The 21,993-nt window shown below is 40.4% G+C and overlaps 1 long non-coding RNA gene across 1 annotated transcript; it reads right to left on the bottom strand.

Moving 5' to 3' along the window:
- Positions 1 to 5,591: 5,591 nt before the first annotated feature.
- LOC140476786 (uncharacterized) lies at positions 5,592 to 9,995 on the bottom strand. The gene is made up of 3 exons (XR_011960608.1): positions 9,930 to 9,995; positions 6,632 to 6,697; positions 5,592 to 5,665 (listed from the first exon to the last, which is right to left on the bottom strand). It is a non-coding gene; the product is annotated as an uncharacterized lncRNA (long non-coding RNA).
- Between the last annotated feature and the right edge of the window lie 11,998 nt (positions 9,996 to 21,993).

The following is a 21,993-nucleotide window of genomic DNA, read 5'->3' as shown; positions in this document are numbered from 1 at the left end:
AAACAAATTGAAAACCACAGAAAACAAAATAGATATTCAAACAAATCTGTCGTGAAACTAATGCTCCAGTCCAGTGTGATCTCTTATTAGGTTGAAATGTCTTTGGCTTGACCTTTTATTAGACAAGCGGATGTAAGGCATTCATATCTCCTTCGCTGTCTGCAATGCTATCTAAGAATTTGCTCCTGGCAAAATGTCAGGTTCGCATATTGCTTAGTCCCATTTTTAAATTTAACACTATAATTACTGGATTACTTTTGTGTTTCTCCTTACACCTTCATTCACCCTCATTGACCTCTTGAACTTTCTAGGTTCTTCTCCTTTCTGACCCGCTTGCACAATAGAATATCCTTTACCTGACCAGTTCATCATCTTGACCACATCTGTTAAAGCTACTTCTTAATCTCATCTATTCCAAGAAGGACAATCCTATATTTTCTTCTCATGATTTGAGGTCCTCTTCCCTGCTAATGTGTTCATATGTTGTCTTTGTTTCTTGTCTCAGGCTTTACACGTTTGCTGAAAATGTCCATTGTCAATTTCTGTTAGAAGTATACACCGCACTAGTCAGGCCTCAACTAGAATACTGTGAATAGTTTAGATCCTTTATCTAAGGAAAGTATATTGGAAATGGAGTCAGTCCAAGGTTCATTAGGTGTTGAGAAACTATCTTATGAAGAGAGTTTGAATAGATTGGACCTGTGGTTATTGGAGTTTAGAAGAATGAGAGGAGACCTTGTTGAAACGTACAAGATTCTTTGGGGACTTGACAGCTTAGATGTAGAAAGGTGGTTTCTCCTTGTGGGAGAGTCTACGACCAGAAGGCACACTTTTGGAATAAAAGAATAATTTCTTCACTCAGTTGTGAACCTGTGGAATTCTCTTTCACAGAAAGCTGCTGGGGCCAGGTCGTTAGCTGTATTCAAGAGGGCGCTAGACATGGCCCTTGCAGCTAAAGAGATCAAAGGGGTATAGAGAGAAAGTAGGAATGGGATACTGAGATTGCATGACTAGCCATGATCGTATTGAATGGTGGTGTAGGGTCGAAGGGCTGAATGGCCTACTCGTGCACCTAGTTTCCACATCTCTATGTTTCTGAAAGTCACACATTTAAGTCAGATGAGGAGGACTTTCTTCTCTCTCAGGGTAGTCAATCTTGTGTAATTCTTAACTGTAGGGGACTGTTGAGGCTGGGTCATTGAATGTATTCAAGATGGAAATAGTGAGATTTTTAATAGTAAGGGAATCAAGAGTTTGGGGGAAAGACAGTCTTCAGCTCCACTTTCCTATGAATGACTCACCTCGCTCTGCTCTCTTATGGTTTTATGGTCTAACTAATGATTATAAAGTTCCAGACTGAACTCTTTAGGTTTAATTCCATCCAAATATTCACCACACGAAAGAAAAAAAGTAAACTTACTTTCAGCCAAAGGCTCATCGCATGTATCGGAACAAGATCTTTTTAGATTTGATTAGATTCCCTACACTATGGAAACAGGCCCTTTGGCCCAACAAGTCCACACCAACCCTCCGAAGAGTAACCCACCCAGACCCATTATTTACCCCTGACTAATGCACCTGGCGCTATGGGCAATTTAGCATAGCCAGTTCACCTAACCTGCGCATCTTTGGATTGAGGAAGGAAACGAGAGCACCTGGAAGAAACTCGCGCAGACACTACGAGAATGTGCGCAATCCACACAGTCGCCCGAGGCCAGAATTGAACTTGGGTCCCTGGCACCGTGAGGTAGCAGTGCTAGCCACTGTGCCACCCCAAATCTTGATGATTGTTATCATTGTTGCCCTTCAATGGAGTGAGAAAGGAGGAGACAATGAAATAAATGGAATTGTGGTTTTGTAAAGCTAATTGAAATCTGGCAGGATAGTTTCTAAAATCTATCTTGATTAGTTGAGTAACATTCTGAAAGTGATCTATACTGCTGCAATGGGTTTATAATTGATCAGGATATTTGAATTGAGAAGTTTTGTGTAAACTGAGGGTAAAAAAGTATTTGCTAAAATTTTGAAGTTTTTGTAAGTGATCTGAAAACTACAAAAAGCTCTGTTTAGATGAGAAAATACAGGCAAATATAACAATAGTATAAGCAAATGAAGACCCTTGTTAGAAAATTTCAAATGTATGATCAACAAAATATGATATGAATAAATAGATGGTTGAAAGAAATCTGCAGAACTCTGATGTTTCCTGTCCTGGTGCAATCTAGAATGCGAGGTGATAGTTTTAGAATAAGAGGTGACAGATTCAAAGCTGAGATGAAGAACCATTATTTCTCTCAAATGATCATGAATCTGTGGAATTCACTTCCCCAGACTATGTTGGATGCTGGGATATTGAGTAAATTTAAGCAGGAGATAGACAGATGTTTAATTAGTAATGAGTAGAAGGATTATGGAAAGCGGGTAGGAAGGTGGAGTTGAGGCTGATATGAGATCAGCTATGATCATATCAAACGCCAGAGCAGATCCGAGAGGCTGAATTGATTACTCCTACTCCTGGTTCTTATCAATTCACTTGATTGGAAGAAGGTTGGGAGTGTAACCCAGTATAAACACGGGGCCCAACTGAGTATATAGACTGTGACGTTCAGTCCATACTGATCCTAGTGCAACAGAAGACCTGTGTGCTCTTCACCACTTCTAAGTCAGATGGCACTAATGCGCTTTGTATCTGCTGGTAAAGTTAGAGTAGGTTCTGCCATGATGTAGTCCAGCTATTCCAGCTGACTAGGCACTTACTTCCTCAAACCTGGTCTGCACCACACATCAAAAGATATGCTAATCAAGCTTTCAGCAGTAGAAGGGATCCCTATTAGCTTTAATTAAAGAGCCAACCATCAGTTACAGTTGAGGTATGTTTGGCTTCTTTTTGAGAAGTGTTAGTGGGGATTGTGCAGATTGGGCTTGAAGATATTGTTTTGAGCAGTGTTGGTGGAAATGCTGTGGATTGGGTTTAGAGATATTTTGTAGAGCTGATGTGAACATTCAGGGAAGACACGGTGTTTTATGATCCAACTCTGTAGAAGATATAGAAGCTGTGTTTTTATTGCCTCGGACAGAGAAGCCCAACAGTGACAGATGAGGAAGTGGGCTCTCCCTGAAAGACCCTCCTGGCCACAGGTTTTTGAGAGAAATTTCACCCGCCTCCATTTCACTCAGTAGTACCACAGGTCACTCACAATGAACAAAGAAATGGTCACTGAACCATGAGTGATGGCAGTCCTGCTGGTGACTATAAAGGTCACTATGATATTGAACTTTAACCTCCAAGAAACCTTGCCAGCAAAAGAGAGTGCTGTCTATCAATGCAGCTTGGAGATGAAGGGCTAGTTGGAGATATAATTTTCTTCCTCAGTGGAGAGACGCAGGATGAGAAGGGATGTGGTTTTGCCAGTATAGTGGGATTTCTAATGCAGTATTCCCCTCATATGGTGATAAAGGACCAACAAGGGGCTAATATTCTGTTTAGTGGTGTTGTGTCTCTCTGCACAATGCATCATGCTGGTGAATGTCCAATCCCGTAGTAATGTGTTAATCCTGAGGTTTTCTGTCACTCCAGCTGGCTTTGTTTCTTTACAGAAATCCAGAAGCTGCTCAGGAACAAAGGCTGTCTTGTGTACACCCAGCTAATGATCGCTGCTGCTCTTACCAAAGTGATGGACTCTAAAGCCAGACCTCAAGTCATAGATGCCACCAGTTATTCTACAGATCTGAAGGAGAGTCTCAAAATGTTAAGATTTTGCATGAGGATCATAAAAAGGATACGGCCAATATATTTGAATGGAATCTGGTACGAGGATGAAGAAAGACCTGATGGTTTAAGAGTTTTTTTGTCAGATAGAGCAGATTGGTCATGATATGTTTGAGATGTTTAAAATTATGAAGGGGTAAAACCAACTAGTTTGTAGAAACAGACAGCTTCCCATGGTTGGAGGATCATAAACTGTAGAACTATTACTGCCTTTTTGAATTCTGTGTATAATATAGAGTGTGGATCTGTCTGAACTGTTTCACTTTGTTTTCAAGTAAACACACATTTATATACAGATGTAAGCTTGTAAAACCGATTCTGGCATAACTAGCACATTTATAACAACTTGAATGAAACAGTTGAATAGGCTTCTGTATTTGTCTCTCTCTGCAGGTACAAATAAACTATTACACACCAACCACGGGATTTTCTGTATATTTTTGGCAAAATATCAAAAGCTATGTGAACCATTGGCCATTGTCTATATGAAGCAATGCATTACTGTTCATTACTATATTTTCCACTGCTCTGCGCTGTAGGACATAATTGTTTATGATTGTACAGTCAAATAACGATAAATCTGCAACTACTTAGCCATTAAATCTTATGCTTAAAATGTGATTATATGATTATGATTGGATCAAGATTTCTATGAAATATAGTTATAAATATTCTTATTATGAAACTATGTCCCGAATCCATGTAACATGTTTGCAACCACATGTAACAGAAAACACTCGGAAAAATATACTTTGTAAATTTTCTAAAATTTGTAGCTAGATGACATCTGTCATTATTTTGATTATTTTAATATACTGAGAATGGGCAATTGGCAATATTTTACAGCCTAGAAATTTGATGGTGAACATCTTTTGTTTGGCAACTAAGTAGTCACCTAAGCCACCAAATGACTATCCAGAAATCTTGCAAATACTTCCAGCCAGAAGTTTGATTTGGTTTGATTTGATTTGATTTGATTTATTATTGTCACATGTAACTAAGTACAGTGAAAAGTTTTGTTTTGCGTGCAGTACAGGCAGATCATACCACGCAAAGATCATACGAAGGGTGGTAAAACAGTGCAAGGAATGTAAAATTAGACCTGCAAAGAATGTGCACAAAAAGCAAGATCAATGTTGGTTGACAGGTCCATTCAGAAACTGTTCTTGAACCTATTGGTTCACCTGGTGGCCCACTGAAGATGTTACATAGTAGGGTGACGAAACATCTGGAAATGAACCTTCCAGCTCAGCGAGCAAACCTACATCCAGAACCTCAACTTGAGCTACAAATCTCAAAACTCGCTAAAACCTATTGGTGTGTGTGTTTACGCTTTTGTATCTTCTGCCTGACGGAAGAGGTCGGAAGAGATTATAACCGGGGTTCGAGTGGTCTTTGATGATGTTGATTGCCTTTCCGTGGCAAAAAACAAATGTAGATGGAGTGAATAGATGGGAGGTTAGCTAATGGAATGGTCTAGTCTATGTTCTAGTCTATAGTTTCTGATGGTCCTGGGCAGAGCAGTTGCAGTGCCAAGCTGTGATGCATACAGATAGAAAGCTGGGGATCCTTCTGGACATGCCGAATTTCTTAGCCTCTTGAACAAGAAGAAGTGTTGTTCCTTCTTGTTCGTTACATCAACATGTGTGGTTCAGGCCAGATTGTTGGTGTTGGTCGACTGATATATTGTATCAGCCTTTTAATTAACTTAAGAGATCACACATCTGAATAGTAAATATGTTAATCAATTGTTCTGATTTTAGTACATCTCAAACATAACTACTACTTGTTGAACTCATTAGTCCATTTTAAACAGCTTGTGTAGAACTTTGTCCTTTCAGGTTGTTGGTTAACTTCTTGGTACATTTATTAGCTCCAGAATCGTCTGTTTACCTGCTGAGAAAAAGATTTTACAGACAATGCACTTTTGCTGGCTATCTCGTAGTTTGCAATCATGGATGAATACTCTGGTTGTCTATGGGCTGGGGGATGTGGGGATTTAGGAAAAAGGAGGATCAGGTGTCACATGGAGGAGGGGAAGATTATAGAATTTCTACGGTGTGGAAGCAGACCATTCAGCCCACACTGACCCTCCTAACACCGTCCCACACAGACCTATTTTATCCCTTCAGTTCCCATGGCTAAGCCACCTAACCCATACATCCCTGGATACCATGGGAAATTTAGCATGCCCAATCCACCTAACCTGCATGTCTTTGGACTGTGGGAAGAAATCGAAGGAAACCTGCAGAGACACAGGGAGAAAGGGTGCCAAGTCCACACAGGCACTTACCTGAGGATGGGATTGAACCCAGGTCCCTGGCACTGTGAGGCAGCAGTGCTAGTCACTGAGCCACATGCCACTCATTCGACAGGGAACTGAACCCACTGCAGAACAATATATGAAATGCCTTTGCTTTAAATAGGTGGCACTAACCGAGCTACGATACATGTTATATCCAGAACCGTAGCCTTGCAAGAGCACTTAGAGATGAGAGCTTGCCAAAACAGGTGACATCATATTTTGTGGTCAACAGATTAGTGACAATAAAGGTCTCCCTGAGTAGAGGAAAACCTACTCTTCATTCCTAATGGATGGAGCAAAGCAGGGAGCAGAAACAGTCAGACTCACCCACATGGACTGTTCTTCTCTCATTTGGAGACCTGAAAAATGTCCTGAGCCCAAACTCATCTGGAGCGGCTGCCAAAAAGCACATGCTAGGTTCCTAGCACCTGTTAATAAGCAACTTAATGATCCCCTGACAAATTGAACTGCTTTGAGTGGAGCATGCTAGCCATGGATGTAGTGTAATAAGCTGCAGAGTTAAATTGAATTAGTTTCAAATAGTAATGTAGGGATACCTCTGTGCTCCTTTATATGTTTTCTGACTGCAGTTTGATCAGCTCCATCCTACTGTCCTCCAATCCCTGGAACATTAACAATAATGTAAGTTAATAACATAATGAAAAATCCTAAGGTACTTCTCACGTGATTTATAAAACAAAATATGACGCTGAGCCATGTAGTGATATATTAGGTCAGATGGTCAAGAACTCAGCTGAAGAAGTGTGTTTTAAGAAATGTCTTAACAAAGCTTAAAATTACAAAGAATTGGGCCAGGCGAGATAGAAAGAGACTGTTTCCAGTGGTTGTGCAATCTAGATTGGTAGGTTTATCTGCATGATATCAATATAAAAAATGTAGGGCAGAAGGCTGGGCAGTCTGTATTGAGTGTTGTGAATCTGAAATGAACTATCGAAGCAGGGATAATCTCAACCTTTAGACAAATTGTTCCAAGAAACCAATGGATAAAGTAATACACGACGAGGGAAGGTAATGGGATTAAGTTTATTGCTCATTTGGAAGACCAACATGCAATAGTTGGGCCGATTTAACCCTCTTCTGTGTCATCATTTTTCACTAAAACTTCAAATTATGACTGATATTTTGATTTGCAGAGAGTGAAAAAAGATCAGAAGCATTCATATGATCATGTAAAGCTGATATGAATATGCAAGTTATGATAAAGGTTTGTAGAATATTTTTATTATTTAGGAGTTTGGAATTGAATAGAGGAAAAATAGATTTTATTTTTCATTTCTGTGAAGGTGACCTTTTTAAACAAAGGTCAGCAGTGAACCACGGACAGTTTTTCCAAGGAAGCATGTGAATTAAGTTAAATGACTCAATCAGCTACCTCAAAAGGTTAACTGCTGAATGTCTTCAAAATTGAGACTGTCTGATACAGAAACAAGTGGTCAGGGGTCATGAATAAGATGAGTTCAGACGATGAGAAGTCATGCTAGCAGAAGAACCATGTTTTTTTTGAGTTTGTTGAAATCTCCAGGATGTGAGAATTGGTTAGTGATCTCGAGGCTATCAATGTTGGAAAGAAGTTTCTAGGCCTTCAGAGTTGGAAAAAGTTTTAAGCTTCTTCAGCAATGCAGAGAAATGGACCGGAAGCAGTAACTCCAGTAAGAAATGAAAGAGTTAATTTAGGAGTGATACTTTATTGGGATTGAATGACAGTAAAGCATATTGCTTGGAGAAAGGTCAAGCCTTTCATTTTGCTCACTATATCAAATTGTTGAAATTGTTTATATATACATACATAGCTTTGTTTCTTTTGTATTTTGTATAACCTTATGTCCTTTTAAGAACATTGCCAACCGATGAGAATATGTTCAATATCTAACCATAATGGTAACCAACTGCAAAAGTACAACTCATGATCCGATCCAGCCAGGTCTCACTCTGAGATCTAACCTGTCCAGTATTACCATCAGCCACTATCATGACAAACTTGGATGTGCATCCATATACATTTCAAATTGAAGGGTTTAAAACTATTTGGGAGACGAAGCAAAGAATGGACCCCATCATATCCTGATATGGTACACTACTTAGACTAATTGATAACCAATTCAGGAGAAGAAAGGAAACTTTAAGAAAGCAACTATAAAAAGTCGGAGCATGGCTTTTAACTGCAGATTGGAATTTCCAAAAGCTGCAGAGTGTAGTAATGAGAAGCCCAATGTTAATAAACTGTGAGCATGTTGCTGAATTCACTCATGGGCACAGGATTGCTTTGGTACATGTTTACTCCTTTCATTCTAAAGCAGAAGCATTGTTGGGTTCAATTCACCTTGTTGAGCTACTTACTTCCTCATTCTGTCTTCGAGTGGCAGATTAGAATGTCAGTTTGAAGAAAATCTGAACATATATAAGCCAACTATCTAATGATGAATTACTAGAAATTCACATGATTTCAATGTCTCTTAATTCACTGTCATGAATATTAACTGTAGGCTCTCCAAATCTGCAATTATGCCAACATACTGAACAGAATGGTGATTCCCCAGATTAAGAACATTGTACTTATCTTTATTGCACAGTTGAAGCTCATTTGAGAGTCACAGCATTGGACCAAAACATTTTAAATGCAAACTCAGAGAGTGAATGGCAAGCAGAGTCCTGCACTATGATTATTTAAAAAGTCAGCCACTCAACCTGCAGGTAAAATCATTATTTGGAACTTCTGCTACTGCAGATTATATGGGAGTGCATTGGAATATTGTTTGAAGGTGTTGTGAACTCCTGGACCTGTTAGATAGCATTGATTGAATCCTCGTGAGGAGGCAGGGGATTAGGTTGTCTATTCACACAAAAACTTCAACCGGAACGGGGATGTTTATTGCATTACCTCTCGGTCTGCAACATGTCCACTTGATGGTGCGTAGAGAGAGCAAGCTCCATGTGATGCCTTTTGTTATCTTGGAGTTGCACTCCTTGATGCCTCTTGACAGTGAGAGGAGACTCTCATCATCTCAATGCCTACTTCAGGACTCAATATTGAGTTCAGTCATTTTAGAGCCTGAACAGTTTCCTCTATGTCCTTTACCCACTCCTACAACTCAGACCCTATCATGACATGGGCTGCCTTCAGCACAACTGACCAATTCTCACCTACTTATGGTCCTCATTATCAGATTTTCTTTCTCCCTGGCTTACCAGGCTAGCTTTTTGTCTGCCTAACTGTCTTTTGTTCTTTCTGGGCTCTGTCTCCATGTAAGTGCTTACTCCTTTCCCTCGACCCCCTGCCTTCAGCGTATGCACCACCATTTCCCAGCTACTAATAATTCTGAAGATGGGTTACTGGACCCAAAATACTAACTCTGTTTTCTCTCCTTAGATGCTGCCAGACCTTTGGAGTTTCTCCAGCAATTTCTGTTCTTGTGTTAGTGACAGGAGACAAGCAGACCAGCTAATGCAGCCAGCCACTCAGTACTCTTTTGTATGTCACCGCGTCAAATTCCTCATCTGAATCCTGCCTCGACTGGGCTCTTCATTAAAGAATTTCAAATTCATTCTTCTAAACTCTAGTGAGTCCTGCTCCAATCCACTCAGCCTCTCCTCATAAGAAAATCCCTCCATACCTGGATTCAACTTAGTGAGCTTTCAGTGGACTGCCTTCAATGCCAATATATCTATCCCCAGGTAAGAGGACGAACAACACTGTTTACAGTATTCTAGGTGTAGTCTAACTAGTGCCTTGTATGGTTTTAGTAAGTAGTTTTCTTAATTTTGTACTCTTATTCCCTTTGTCTTAAAGGCCAACACTCTATTTCCCTATTAACTGTTACCAACCAATGAACTTACGGCTTTCCTGGGACATCACTCTTTCTTTTGTTCTAGCTTTTGTTCAGCCCCGAGCTTCAATTTATTCTGTAAAAGAGACGTTGCAAACTATGAATAAAAATGAAGCAAAAAGCACCTCTTCCCCTCTTCACCGAGTTCCCACACTGCTTCCAAATTCCCTGAACTATATACTCATTCAGGCCGTGTCCCGCTGTAACCTTTTAACTTGACTTCTGAATTTTAAACTTTTAAAATGGAGAAGGAAGAGAAAGATTTACCAGTTGTATTCCCACACTGCCTCCAAATTCCCCAAACTATAAACTCGCTCAGAGTGTGCCATAGTCCAGATGTGATCTCTCCTTCCTGACTGGCAGACTAGATGATGCATCCAGCCTCTCAATATGTCTGCCCATCAGTGCTGTTTAGTATGACACTCCATCAAATCCCTCAACAAATGCTCAGCTTACTGTCTCAGATGCATCTCACAATACATTGGTTACAGGTATTTCCTAGTTACTTTCTTGCATGCAGTTTCTGCCATGGTCACAATTGAATATTGTAGAAATTGCACCCTGTCCAAGCAACATTGTTTCAGTGGAATTGCTTTTCCCTCCATTGAAGAAGTTAGTGGTCTCAAATTGGAGTTTATTCTGTGAAGCTTTTGGAAGGATTTTATTGAGAAATGTGATACAAATGACAGGTATTTTCATTATAATGACTTTGTCTTATGTACTGGCTGCAATTGTTTTTTTCACAATTGAGTTTATTATTTGAAGCAGTTGCAGTGCATTTCCATATATATATATATATCAAACCAAAAAAAATTCAAAATCCTCCAGAAATAGCTGTGTAAAGATTTATGTTGTAAAGGACCTGACAACTCAACCACAAGTTGCCAGGTCAACACATGATTCATTCCAACAGTGTGAAGCATTTTCCTGCAGTAATGACTTGTATTTGTAAGACAAAAACCATTGCTGGTACCTCACAAATTCTAATGTAGTCAAGGTTTCTGTTTTTGCCTTTGGCTTCATCAACGATCCTGCTCCTATCCGAAAGATCCATATCCCCAAAGTAGTTGAACCAGTGCCCGAAGTTAAAAAAAAAGGCCAAGCCATGCCTAAAAACTTTATCAACCGTTGCCAACAGAGTTACATCGATGTAATAGATTTAACTATTTTGTAGTACAATTATTCTTGGTGAAACTTTATTCTCAGAATAATATACAAGTGTGGATGTCTGACCAGCTCACCATACTCATAATGTGAGACCAGTTATAAACTTTAAACAACTAATTCAGTGGAATGTTTGCCAATATGTTTGAAAAACCAGAATACTGGAATGGAAATACCTTTTGAAATGAACTCCTCCCAGAAAATTCCAGACCAATGGCACAACTTGCTACAATGGGGTTGGGTGAGGTGCGGTAAGAGAACACCCTATCAAATCCCTACAGGGTGGAAGCAGGCCATTCAGCCCTTTGAGTCCACATTGATGTCCTATCTCTGAATTTCCTCATGATTTAATCCACTTAACCCAGACATCAGGCAATTTAGTATGGCCAATCCATCTAATCCGCACATCTTTGGACTGAAACTGGAGCACCTAGAAGAAACCCACACAGACACAGGAAGACTATGCAAGTTCTACACAGACAGTTGCATGAGGGTGGAATTGAACCCAGGTACCTGGTACTATAAGGCAGAAACGCTAACCACCGAGGAACCCACTAGATGGCTGCTGATTAAGGAAAAAGAGGAGCATTGATGTATTCTAAGATTGATGTTCAAAATTAGAAGAAGGTAGACTTCTGATTTAAAATTAGCTGAGAAGATACCATTAGATATAGTGGAATGGGCAATATGGAAGGAGGTGGCTATGGCTGTGAACGCTATCGTTATAAACCCGAAGGACCCCCACCATTTTCAATGTTGAATAAAGTTTATTGACCTCACAGCAACAATCTTCATTGATATATCAGTTTTAAACCAGTAAATGTCCCAATACACTTTGTAAAAGTATAATCAGACATAAATTAACATTGAGCCAAAGTAAGATACTTTAGAACTGGCGACCAAAAAAATGGGTCAAATAAATGTGTATTAAAGAATGTCTTAAAGGTTGACATAGAGGCAGACAGTTTGAGAGAAAGAACAACAGAAGTAAGGGTCATACAATTTGATGGTTCACCCTCCTATGCAGGGGCAACAGAAGTAGGGATTGCAGAAGAAACCAGAGTTGAAGAAACAAAACAACAGAAGGACTGGAGGAGGTAGTAGAGATACAATTACATTCAAGTCTCTGAAACTCAGATATACAGCATGGAAACAGACCCTTCGCTCCAACCTGTCCACGCCGATCAGATGGTCCAACCTGTCCACGCCGATCAGATATCCCAACCCAATGTAGTCCTACCTGCCAGCACCCCAACCATATCCCTCCAAACCCTTCCTATTCATATACCCATCCAAATGTTGCAATTGTACCAGCCTCCACCAGTTCCTCTGGCAGCCCAGTCCACACACGCACCACCCTTAGGTCACTTTTATATCTTTTCCCTCTCACCCTAAATCGATGCCCTCTAGTTCTGATCTCCCCCACCTGGAGGAAAGACTTTGTCTATTTACCCTATCTATGCCCCTCGTGATTTTATAGAACTCTATAACATCACTCCTCAGCCTCCAACACTCCAGGGAAAACAGACCTAGCCTATTCAACCTCTCCCTATAGCTCAAATCCTCCAACTCTGGCAACATCCTTGTAAATCTTTTCTGAACCCTTTCATGTTTCACAACATCTTTCCGATAGGAAGGAGACCAGAATTGCACGCAATTCCGAAAGTCACCTACCAATATCCTGTATAGTCGCAACATGACCTCCCAACTCCTATACTCCATACTCTGACAAATAAAGGAAAGTATATCAAAGGCCTCCTTTACTATCCTATCTACCTGCGACTCTACTTTCAAGGTGCTATGAATCTGCACTCCAAGGTCTCTTTGTTTAGCAACACTCCCTACGACCTAACCTTTAAGTGTATAAGTCCTGCTAAGATTTGCTTTCCCAAAATGCAGCACCTCACATTTATCTAAATTAAACTCTATCTGCCACTTCACATCATTAGCCCATCTGATCAAGATCCCATTGTAATCTGAGGTAACCTTCTTTACTATCCACTACGCCTCCAATTTTGGTGTCATCTGCAAACATACTAACCAAACCTCTTATGCTCATATCCAGATCGCTTATGTAAATAACTTGACATAGTTAGACTGGCAATTCAACAATATTCTCAAAGAGTGGAAAAGGTGATCCAAGGATACGTGATGCGAAATTAGTCTCATCCTAAACGCTACACTACTGCAGTGCCTGTGCAAATCTATACAATGTCCAATATACGAGTACACTTCTGCTCTCATATCCTAGGCTTATATTTCGAATTATGATTATTAACATCCATTCTATGAATTAAGTTCGACCGTGACTGCTGGAGGTGAAGACTGCTGAAACTCATACAATGTTATCATCACAGTTATTGGAATGAACTCTGGCCCACTATGCTTTAGTGGGCCTGTGAGCTCACATGCATTTTCTTAAACATTGGTAACGTGGGAACAGGAGCAGACCTTTCAGGCCGTCGAACCTGCCCCAGCACTCAATATAATCATAGCTGATTGAACACTTTGATGTTGTCTTTTACCCACACCAACCCACCCCCAAGCCTCTACACTACTGGTATTATTGAATATATGGAAGTTAATTTGGCAGTTATGTAGTTAACTTCGTGGTGTAATGCATGCATAGGATTATGTTACAGGGCTCAGGTAACAGATAGTGGTAGCTGAAAAATGTGTTGCTGGAAAAGCACAGCAGGTCAGGCAGCATCCAAGGAGCAGGAGAATCGACGTTTCGGGCATAAGCCTTTCTTTAGGATTCCTGAAGAAGGGCTCATGCCCGAAATGTCGATTCTCCTGTTCCTTGGTTGCTGCCTGACCTGCTGCGCTTTTCCAGCAACACATTTTTCAGCTCTGATCTCCAGCATCTGCAGTCCTCACTTTCTCCTTTAGATAGTGGTAGCACACTATGATAGGCTAGTTAAATCACGTGATAGATGAGCTAATGCTAAAGACGATGGTGGCTTAGTGCGATAGGTCAAGTGTAAGCAGGAGATTAGTGAGGCAGATGAGGATTAGTTTAGAAAGACAAAGTAAGCAAGTATAATTGATTATGCTAATACTACCAGATAAGCACGAGAACTAGCAAAGTATAAACAGAAGAGGCTCAAGAGAGGGGAGGGCAGACAGGAAAGACATTTTCTGATTGCAACAGCTTGAATTCGCAAATATAAGTTTAACTTTGTGAAGGATTTTCTGTGTCTCCTGGTAATTTCCTCAGAGTATTGGGTGATCTTTCCACAACAGTAATTAGATGTCTAACATTCTCTACTTTAAATATATTCAAAGACTGAGATTCCACAGCTCTGTGTGGTAAAGAATGCCAAGGGTCGCAACTCTTTGATTCAAACCATTTTCATCATCTCAGACCTGAGAGGCACCTTTTGTTTTTAAAAGGTGCTTCCCCCAGTTCTAGAGTCCCTGCCCAGGGGAAACATCTTCCTGTAGCTGCTCGAAAAGTATTTTCTAGGTTTCAATGTGATCACTTCTTGTTCTTTGAAACTCTGGAGAAAACAGGGCCAGTTGCGCAATTTCTCTTCACTGGACAAGTCCTACCAACCAGGAACTGAGCCTGGTGAACTTTCATTGACTTCCTGTATGGCAATCATATCTTTGTTGAGATAAGGAGACTGGAACTACCCATGTATTCCAGTAGCCCGGTGTAGCATTCTCGCAGTCTCGTTCTGGCTGGGTCATCACAGTGTTCCATTGTTCCTTAATCTGTTTTCCCTGAACCCTGGAACCATTAACTGAACTATGGTGAGCTTTATTTTAATTTTACTTCTTTTAAATTATGAGTAACATCTGTCATTAAAATAGGTGCTGCAGTGTGGTGATGTTTTACCGTATTATTCATGTAAAAGAACATATGACAATGAATTTCTACTCTATTCTTTTCAGAGGCTGACAGTTTGGCAATCTCAGCAGTGTCACAGCTACTGGAGACCATTGATGAAGCTCGACTAACTTCTGAAATATGATGACTGATTTAAAGGATAATGTCTTATCGGGCTGCTCTCTCATTAGAGGGAGATGACTGCTGGTGGTTTACCTGAGAGCCACTGTACCTCAGGTGAGGGGAGAGGTTGAGAAGGAAAGCCTTTCATGGTGAGCTGAGCTAGTGCAGGCGGTGAACCCACTGTGTTGGCATCACTCTACATCGCAAACCAGCCATCCAGCCAACTGAACTAACTTACCTCCAAAGGCATTGATAACAAGCTAAATTAAGCAAAGAGATTTCATTTTGATCACAGATCAGTTTTATTCCTGAACTGACCTACACTTACACATTATTTGTTGATCAAGAATTGGCCAAACAGGGATTCACAATAAAAGCAGTCACAGAGGTTTACAACATGGAAACAGGCCCTTTGGCCCAAGGTATCTATGCCGCTCAGTTTTCACAATTAAACTAGTCCCACTTGCCTGCGTTTGCTCCATACCTATCCCATCCATGTACCTGTCCAAATGTTTCTTAAATGACAAAAGTGTGCCCCCCTCCACCACCATCTCTAGCAGCCCATTCCAGACCCTCACCCCCTCTGTGTGAAAAGATTGCCACTCTGGCCCTTTTTGTATCTCTCCCCTCTCACCTTAAACCTATAGGTTGGGATATCTGGTCAGCATGGACGAGTTGGACCGATGCTGTACATTTCTATGACTCTACGTCTCGATGCCCTCTGGTTTTAGACTCCCTTACCATGTGGAAAAACTGCGGGCTAACTACTTTATCTATGCCTCTCATGATTTTATAGACCTCTATCAGGTCATCCCTTAGTCTCCTACATGTCAGGGAAAAAAGTCCCAGCCTATTCAACCTCTCATGAGAACTCAGACTTCGAAATCTGAGGAAATACTGAATGGAAAAATAGTTGATTGAAAATGTTTATGATTCAGAGGTGCCAGTGACGGTGATGGTGTGCTCTATTGGAGCTGCTGATTGTCCTGGAGGCTTGCATGCTCCAAATGGTCCACTCACCTGCACAACCCATTTGCCATCGTTCATTAGATGGAGCTCTGAATGACAGCCTGATAATTGGCTGCTTCTGGGGCGATCACGTCGTTGGGAGGCCTTCAGGATTGGGACCTGGAAGCAGCACTGGCAGTGCATATCTGCCCAATGACCTAGATTTTGCAATGAATGACCAAAAAAAAGCCTTTTGTTTTTGCAGTCACCCACAAACCTTTAAAAGACCTGTCAGTGTATATTTCTCATCACTTAATAGCTCTTGAACCCCATCAACTCAAGAGATATTTGGCTTCTGTATAGGCCAAGTATCTCAGGGACTTTACAACCATTCAGACCAAAGAGCCTTGACTGAAACAGACAGCTAGTTCAGGAAGTGGAAAGCAAGAAATATACATTGCATGTGCATCCTTATTACTGGAAAATGAATAGAGATTAGGGCAACAAAGGATTAAGAGAGAATCATAACACTTTTAAAAAACAAAATTATACAAAATATTGTGAATTTCACTTTCTAAAAATCGGAATTAGTAATTTTATACCCAGGGAAGAAATTGTCAAATTAATTTATCAGGGCCAGAGATATTGTTTATAGTTAAAACCTCAGTTACTACTGATTGAATAAGCCCTAACGCTGATAGCTATTCTTAGAGTGAGTGTATTGTGTTATTAGACTAAGTTCACACCATCACAGTAATACAACACAAATTCTATCAGCAAAGACTGTCATAGTATTGCCTATGGAAGAGCTGAAAATGTGTTGCTGGAAAAGTGCAGCAGGTCAGGCAGCATCCAAGAAGCAGGAGAATCGATGTTTTGGGCATGAGCACTTCTTCAGGAAACTTCGGGATCATGCCCGAAACGTTGATTCTCCTTCTCCTTGGATGCTGCCCTACCTGCTGTGCTTTTCCAGCAACACATTTTCAGCTCTGATCTCCAACATCTGCAGTCCTCACTTTCTCCTTGCCTATGGAAGATCAGATATCACTAAAGGTAGCTTCCAGATTTTTGTGTATAACAATGCAGATGCAGATGTCAGAGTTTGTTGCCAGTTTTGCCCTGTGTTAACAGTGAGCATTGACAATGGTACAGTTATTATTAATACAGCAGGATCTGAGCTAATCATAACAACATTATTCCCTAAGGAGGCCACATTTTGTAAATTTACCAGCTTCCTTAGTAGCTTGCCTAATCAAACACATAATCTAGTCATGCTTTGCCCTGGGACATGTATTTTGTCCTTAAATTATGGTGCTTCCTGACTCCATAATAAGGGACAGTCTTTAAATCATGCTGCTTAAGCTGACTGATGGCCTAAAGAAACTGAAGATCCAACCAAACGGGCTTAAGGTAAGTGTCCCGTTCTCATAAGTCAGAGACAGGGTGAGTGAGATCCAGCTGTCATTAATAGAAAGGAATTGGAATAGTTCACCTTAAGAGTGAACATATGCCAAGGGAGTCATTGGATTGCACTTTTATTATTTTTATAAAATTAGAAGCACAGGAAATTAACTGATTAAGACTATATTCCAACCATTCTTGTACTAAAAACAAGGTTATTCATTGGATTAAAGTAGTGTCTCTTTCAATAGACTTTAATTATGCAGATAGCCTTAAAGAGCTAGGTCTATTTAATTTAGATCTGTTTAGACTTAGAGATATATAAAACAATGAAAGATCTGGATTGTGTGTGCCCTGATTGTTTAGTTTGGGAGGATGAGAGAACATGCCTTTAACAAATGCATAAATAAGAAGGGATCAAATGTTAAATGATTCCTTTCTTTGCCCTGAGAGCAGTGAACCTCTGGGTTACATGATGAGCTTGTGTAATAAATGTCACATAGACCACTAGACAATAAGAGAAAGGTGCAGGAGTAGCTTTTCAGCCCCTCAAACCTGTTCCACCATTCAATAGGATCATGGCTGATTCCTCATGTACACTTCCCTGTGTTTTCCCTGTAACCCTTGATTCCCTGACCGATCAAGAACTTAACCATCTCTGCCTGAAACATACACAAGGACTCCACCTCCCACAGCTCGCTGTGGTAAGGAGTTCCAAAGACTCATAATGCACTGAAAGAAGGAATTCCTCCTCATTTCAGTCTTAAGTTGGTACCCCTTTATTCTGCGATAATGTCCTCTTGCCCTAGACCTTCTCATGAGGGGAAACATCATTTCAATATTTACCCTGTCAAATCCCTTAAGTATCTCATACATTTCAATGAGATCACTTTTCATCCTTCTAATCTTCAGTGAGTTGAGTCCCAACTTGTTTAACCTTTGCTCAGAAAGCAATCCCTACATACCTGGGATCAACCTAGTGAACCTGCTCTGAACTGCCTTCAGTAATAACAAAAATAATATCTTTTAACTTCAGGGACTAGATATTTCACAGTACTCCAGCTGTGGTCGCACCAGCACCTTGTACAATTACAGTAAGACTATTACAACCCCAAACCCCTGGAAATAAGGACTAACATTCAATTTGCCTCACTGATCACCTGTAGCATCTGTGCGCTAGCTTTCTGTATTTCATGCACAAGTATCCCTAAATCCCTTTGTGCTGCAGATTTCTGCAGTTATTCTCTATTTAAATCACATCTGTTCTCTTGTGCTCCCTTCCAAAATTAATTTCTTTGCATCCTGTAAGAAGGAGCTGGACGTGTTTTTGCTGCAGCAGAAATCACTTCATATAAAGGGTAAATAAAAAGAAACAGTTAACATTTCTGAGGTTCATTCAAATAACTACGGGGAAGACGCTGTAGTTTCTTGGGAAAAGCAATTGCCAAACAAATTGTCATGCAACCAGATAGGATGCTTTCTCTGGTGCATCTATAAAAATTGGTAAGAGTCCTTGTGGACATGCTGAATTCCCTTAGCCTCCTGAAGAAGGAGGGATGTTGTTGTGATTTCTTGACCGTCTCAGCCAACTGAATGGTACACTTGAGCGAAGTAATTAAAAACTTGGTCAAAGAAACTCCCGAAGGTTGCTAAACATAAGGCTTTGGAAGAGAATTTAGAAGGACATCTCAGAATGATCGAACATTCAACCATCAATGAACATCAATAAGCAGAAGAATGAAGGGTATAAACATTTTTGCATTGCAGGAGGAGGTTACAAAGACTGGGGAAAGCAAGGTCAAGAAGAGGATGTTAAATGAGGGTAAGGTTACTGACTGATGCATGGGAAGTATGTCGGTTGTATGTCTGTTTTGCTTCATTTTCCATGTGTTTGCTGTTGCTGCACAGTTCCCAGCGATTTCCTGCCTTGTAGCAGACAGTCTACCTGGCTACACCTGAACAGTATTTGAATTAGCGCTGGCTTGGGCTTGTGCTCCTCGTACTGAATTCTGAAATCATCCCTCAGTGGCAAGTGAGGCCATACAGCCTTTGGCTCAGAAGATGTTGACCTATCACCTGCCTCAATGAATCATTACCAGTGATCAGACCCATCCCTCCCGTCCCTTTGATATATTTCTGGCACTTGAGAAGCTGCAATATGCTTGGCTTGGTCAGTCATTTTGACTCAGGTTTCTTGTTTCCTGGTCAAGTAATTACATTATTAAGTCATCTATAATAGCTTCCAAGAATGATTTCTTAGCATCTCATACCTAATCAAAAGCTGCTTCATTTCTTTCCTCTAATCAGATATTCCACACATTCTTTATTTCTGTGGATGAAGTTTTAAGTTCCTATTCACACACTTCAGGCATGAAGTTTGCAGCAGAATTGCTTATTGTGCTACGTTCCAATGTGCCAGCATTATTTTAAATTAGCTAAGCAATAGTTCAGTGAAAATTTAGTGATACCCCCTCACGCTGTTAGCATTAGCAACATGTCAGCCCAACTTTCTCCTTCACTTGTAATATTTAAATAGAAGTCAGAACTTTTCTCAACATCTATTAATGCAGCAACTTTTATTCATATTCATATTTATTTTTAGAAACATAGAAATATTGATTGCACCAGAATGATGCCACCGTATCTGAGTCAGTGCAGTGAAATCTCACATCCCTGCTCCTGATCACCAGCCTTTTAGGTTAAAGCACCTCCATTGTTTCACCACAGTTTATTATTTCAAGGTGATGTGGAGGATCTTTTGCCTCTACAATTATTTCAGGTAGCAAGTTCAATTTCCCAACAACTCTCTCAAGGAAAGTAAATTCTCCTGAATTCCCCACTGTTGGTTACTTTAAATTTATGTTCACTGCGAATGGATCTCTCTGCTAAGGGAAGTAAGCCCTTCTTATCCATTTCACCTCGGGCCTTTATAATTGTATACGCCCCAATTAAATCTCTACAAAGTTTCCTCTGGTCCAAGGAAAATCAGCCCAGCCTGTTTCATCTTTCATTATAGCTAAAAAAAATCCATTCTTGGAAATATCTTTGTGCATCCCCTCTGTGCAATCTAGTCCTTCTTGTAATGCGGTGACCAGAAATGTAAGTAGCATTTTAAGTGGACTAACTCATATTTTACATAGCACTGGCATGACCTTTCTGTTCTTAAATTCTGTATCTCAGCCAATAAAGTAAAATATGAACCTACAATTAGGAGCAAGAGGAGGCGATACTTACCTTTGAACCTGCTGGATAAGATCATGTCTGATTTGATTACTCTACAGACCTGTCCACTCTTAATAAGCTTTCTCCTCCTTTCTTATTCAGAATATGTAGGGGAATGGGTCTGGGTGGGTTGCTCTTTGGAGGGTCAGTGTGGACTGGTATCCCCTACTGATACCTTATAAAATACTCAAGGACTCTGCTTCCATTACATTTGAGAAAGTGTGTCCCTTGAATACCTTTATAACCACCTTACCCAGCTATCCTGCTACCTCATGGTCAGTACACCAGGACACATTTAAGAGACTTGATTATGATGTTATCTCTGTATCAGTGTATATGACTTGAGGATCTCCAGGTCTCACATTCCATTTACCCTGGGATCACTTGAAGCATGACACATTATTGGATGACTTCTCCTTTGCTTTAATGTACTGATGTTAACTCAGGTAACATGCAGAGAGAGAAATACCAGAAGTGGAAACTGAGCAACAAATTGTGAATTAGAAATTGACATACGAATACTTGGATACCAGCAAACAAGCCCAGATCGTGCCAAGACATCACTGATCAAGGAGTTACATTCTGAGAGAACAGCAGGCAGCTCAGAACAATGTACAGCAAACCAATCAGATCCAAAGGGAGTGAGGAAGAACACTCCAACAATGGGGATTGTGCAGTGATGTTGAGTGGCAGTTAGTAGCAAGGCAACTAACCAAGTTATCAAGTAAGTGCCCTTCTCTAGATGTCGATATGATTAACAGATGGGCAGGTGTCATCAAATATTCAAAGTGTTACACTGAACTTTGAAATGTCAATCTTGATCTTTTTTTTATCTTTTGGTACAATCATCAAATTGACAACATTTGGCTATAAACAACTGTGTATATCTGTTTGGAAAAAGTTCTTCGGAAAAAAAGAGGGATTTGTTATATCTGACAACCAGTCTGTTAGTATACCTTTAAGAGACATGATCGTGATTGTCAAGTCACCATCGTCATAGAATCCGAACAGTGTGGAAGCAGGCCATATAATCCACACTGATTCTCTGAACAGCATTTCACCCAGACCCATCCCATCCCTGCGGGGATTAGTCAGATATGGACCATGTACAGGTAGGTGGGATTAGTTTACACTGCATCGTGGTCAGTGCAGACATGATGGGCCAAATGGCCTGTTCCTGTCCTGTATTATTCTATGTTCTATCTACTACCAGTTCTGACTGAACCATGTAAAATCAGTTCTGTTTTAATTTGCAAATGTGACCCATCATTTCAATTCCATCTTGCAGCACAAAGCTAACCTGTGCCTTCTTTTCTCTATTGAAGGCTGCGTAGATTAGATTAGGTCCTTTGTCCCAACCAGTCCACACCGAACCTCCAAA

Source organism: Chiloscyllium punctatum, chromosome 5, assembly GCF_047496795.1.
Source record: "Chiloscyllium punctatum isolate Juve2018m chromosome 5, sChiPun1.3, whole genome shotgun sequence".
Classification (NCBI taxonomy): domain Eukaryota; kingdom Metazoa; phylum Chordata; class Chondrichthyes; order Orectolobiformes; family Hemiscylliidae; genus Chiloscyllium; species Chiloscyllium punctatum.
Note: the sequence above shows the minus strand (reverse complement) of the source record. Positions and strands in the feature narration are given on the sequence as shown.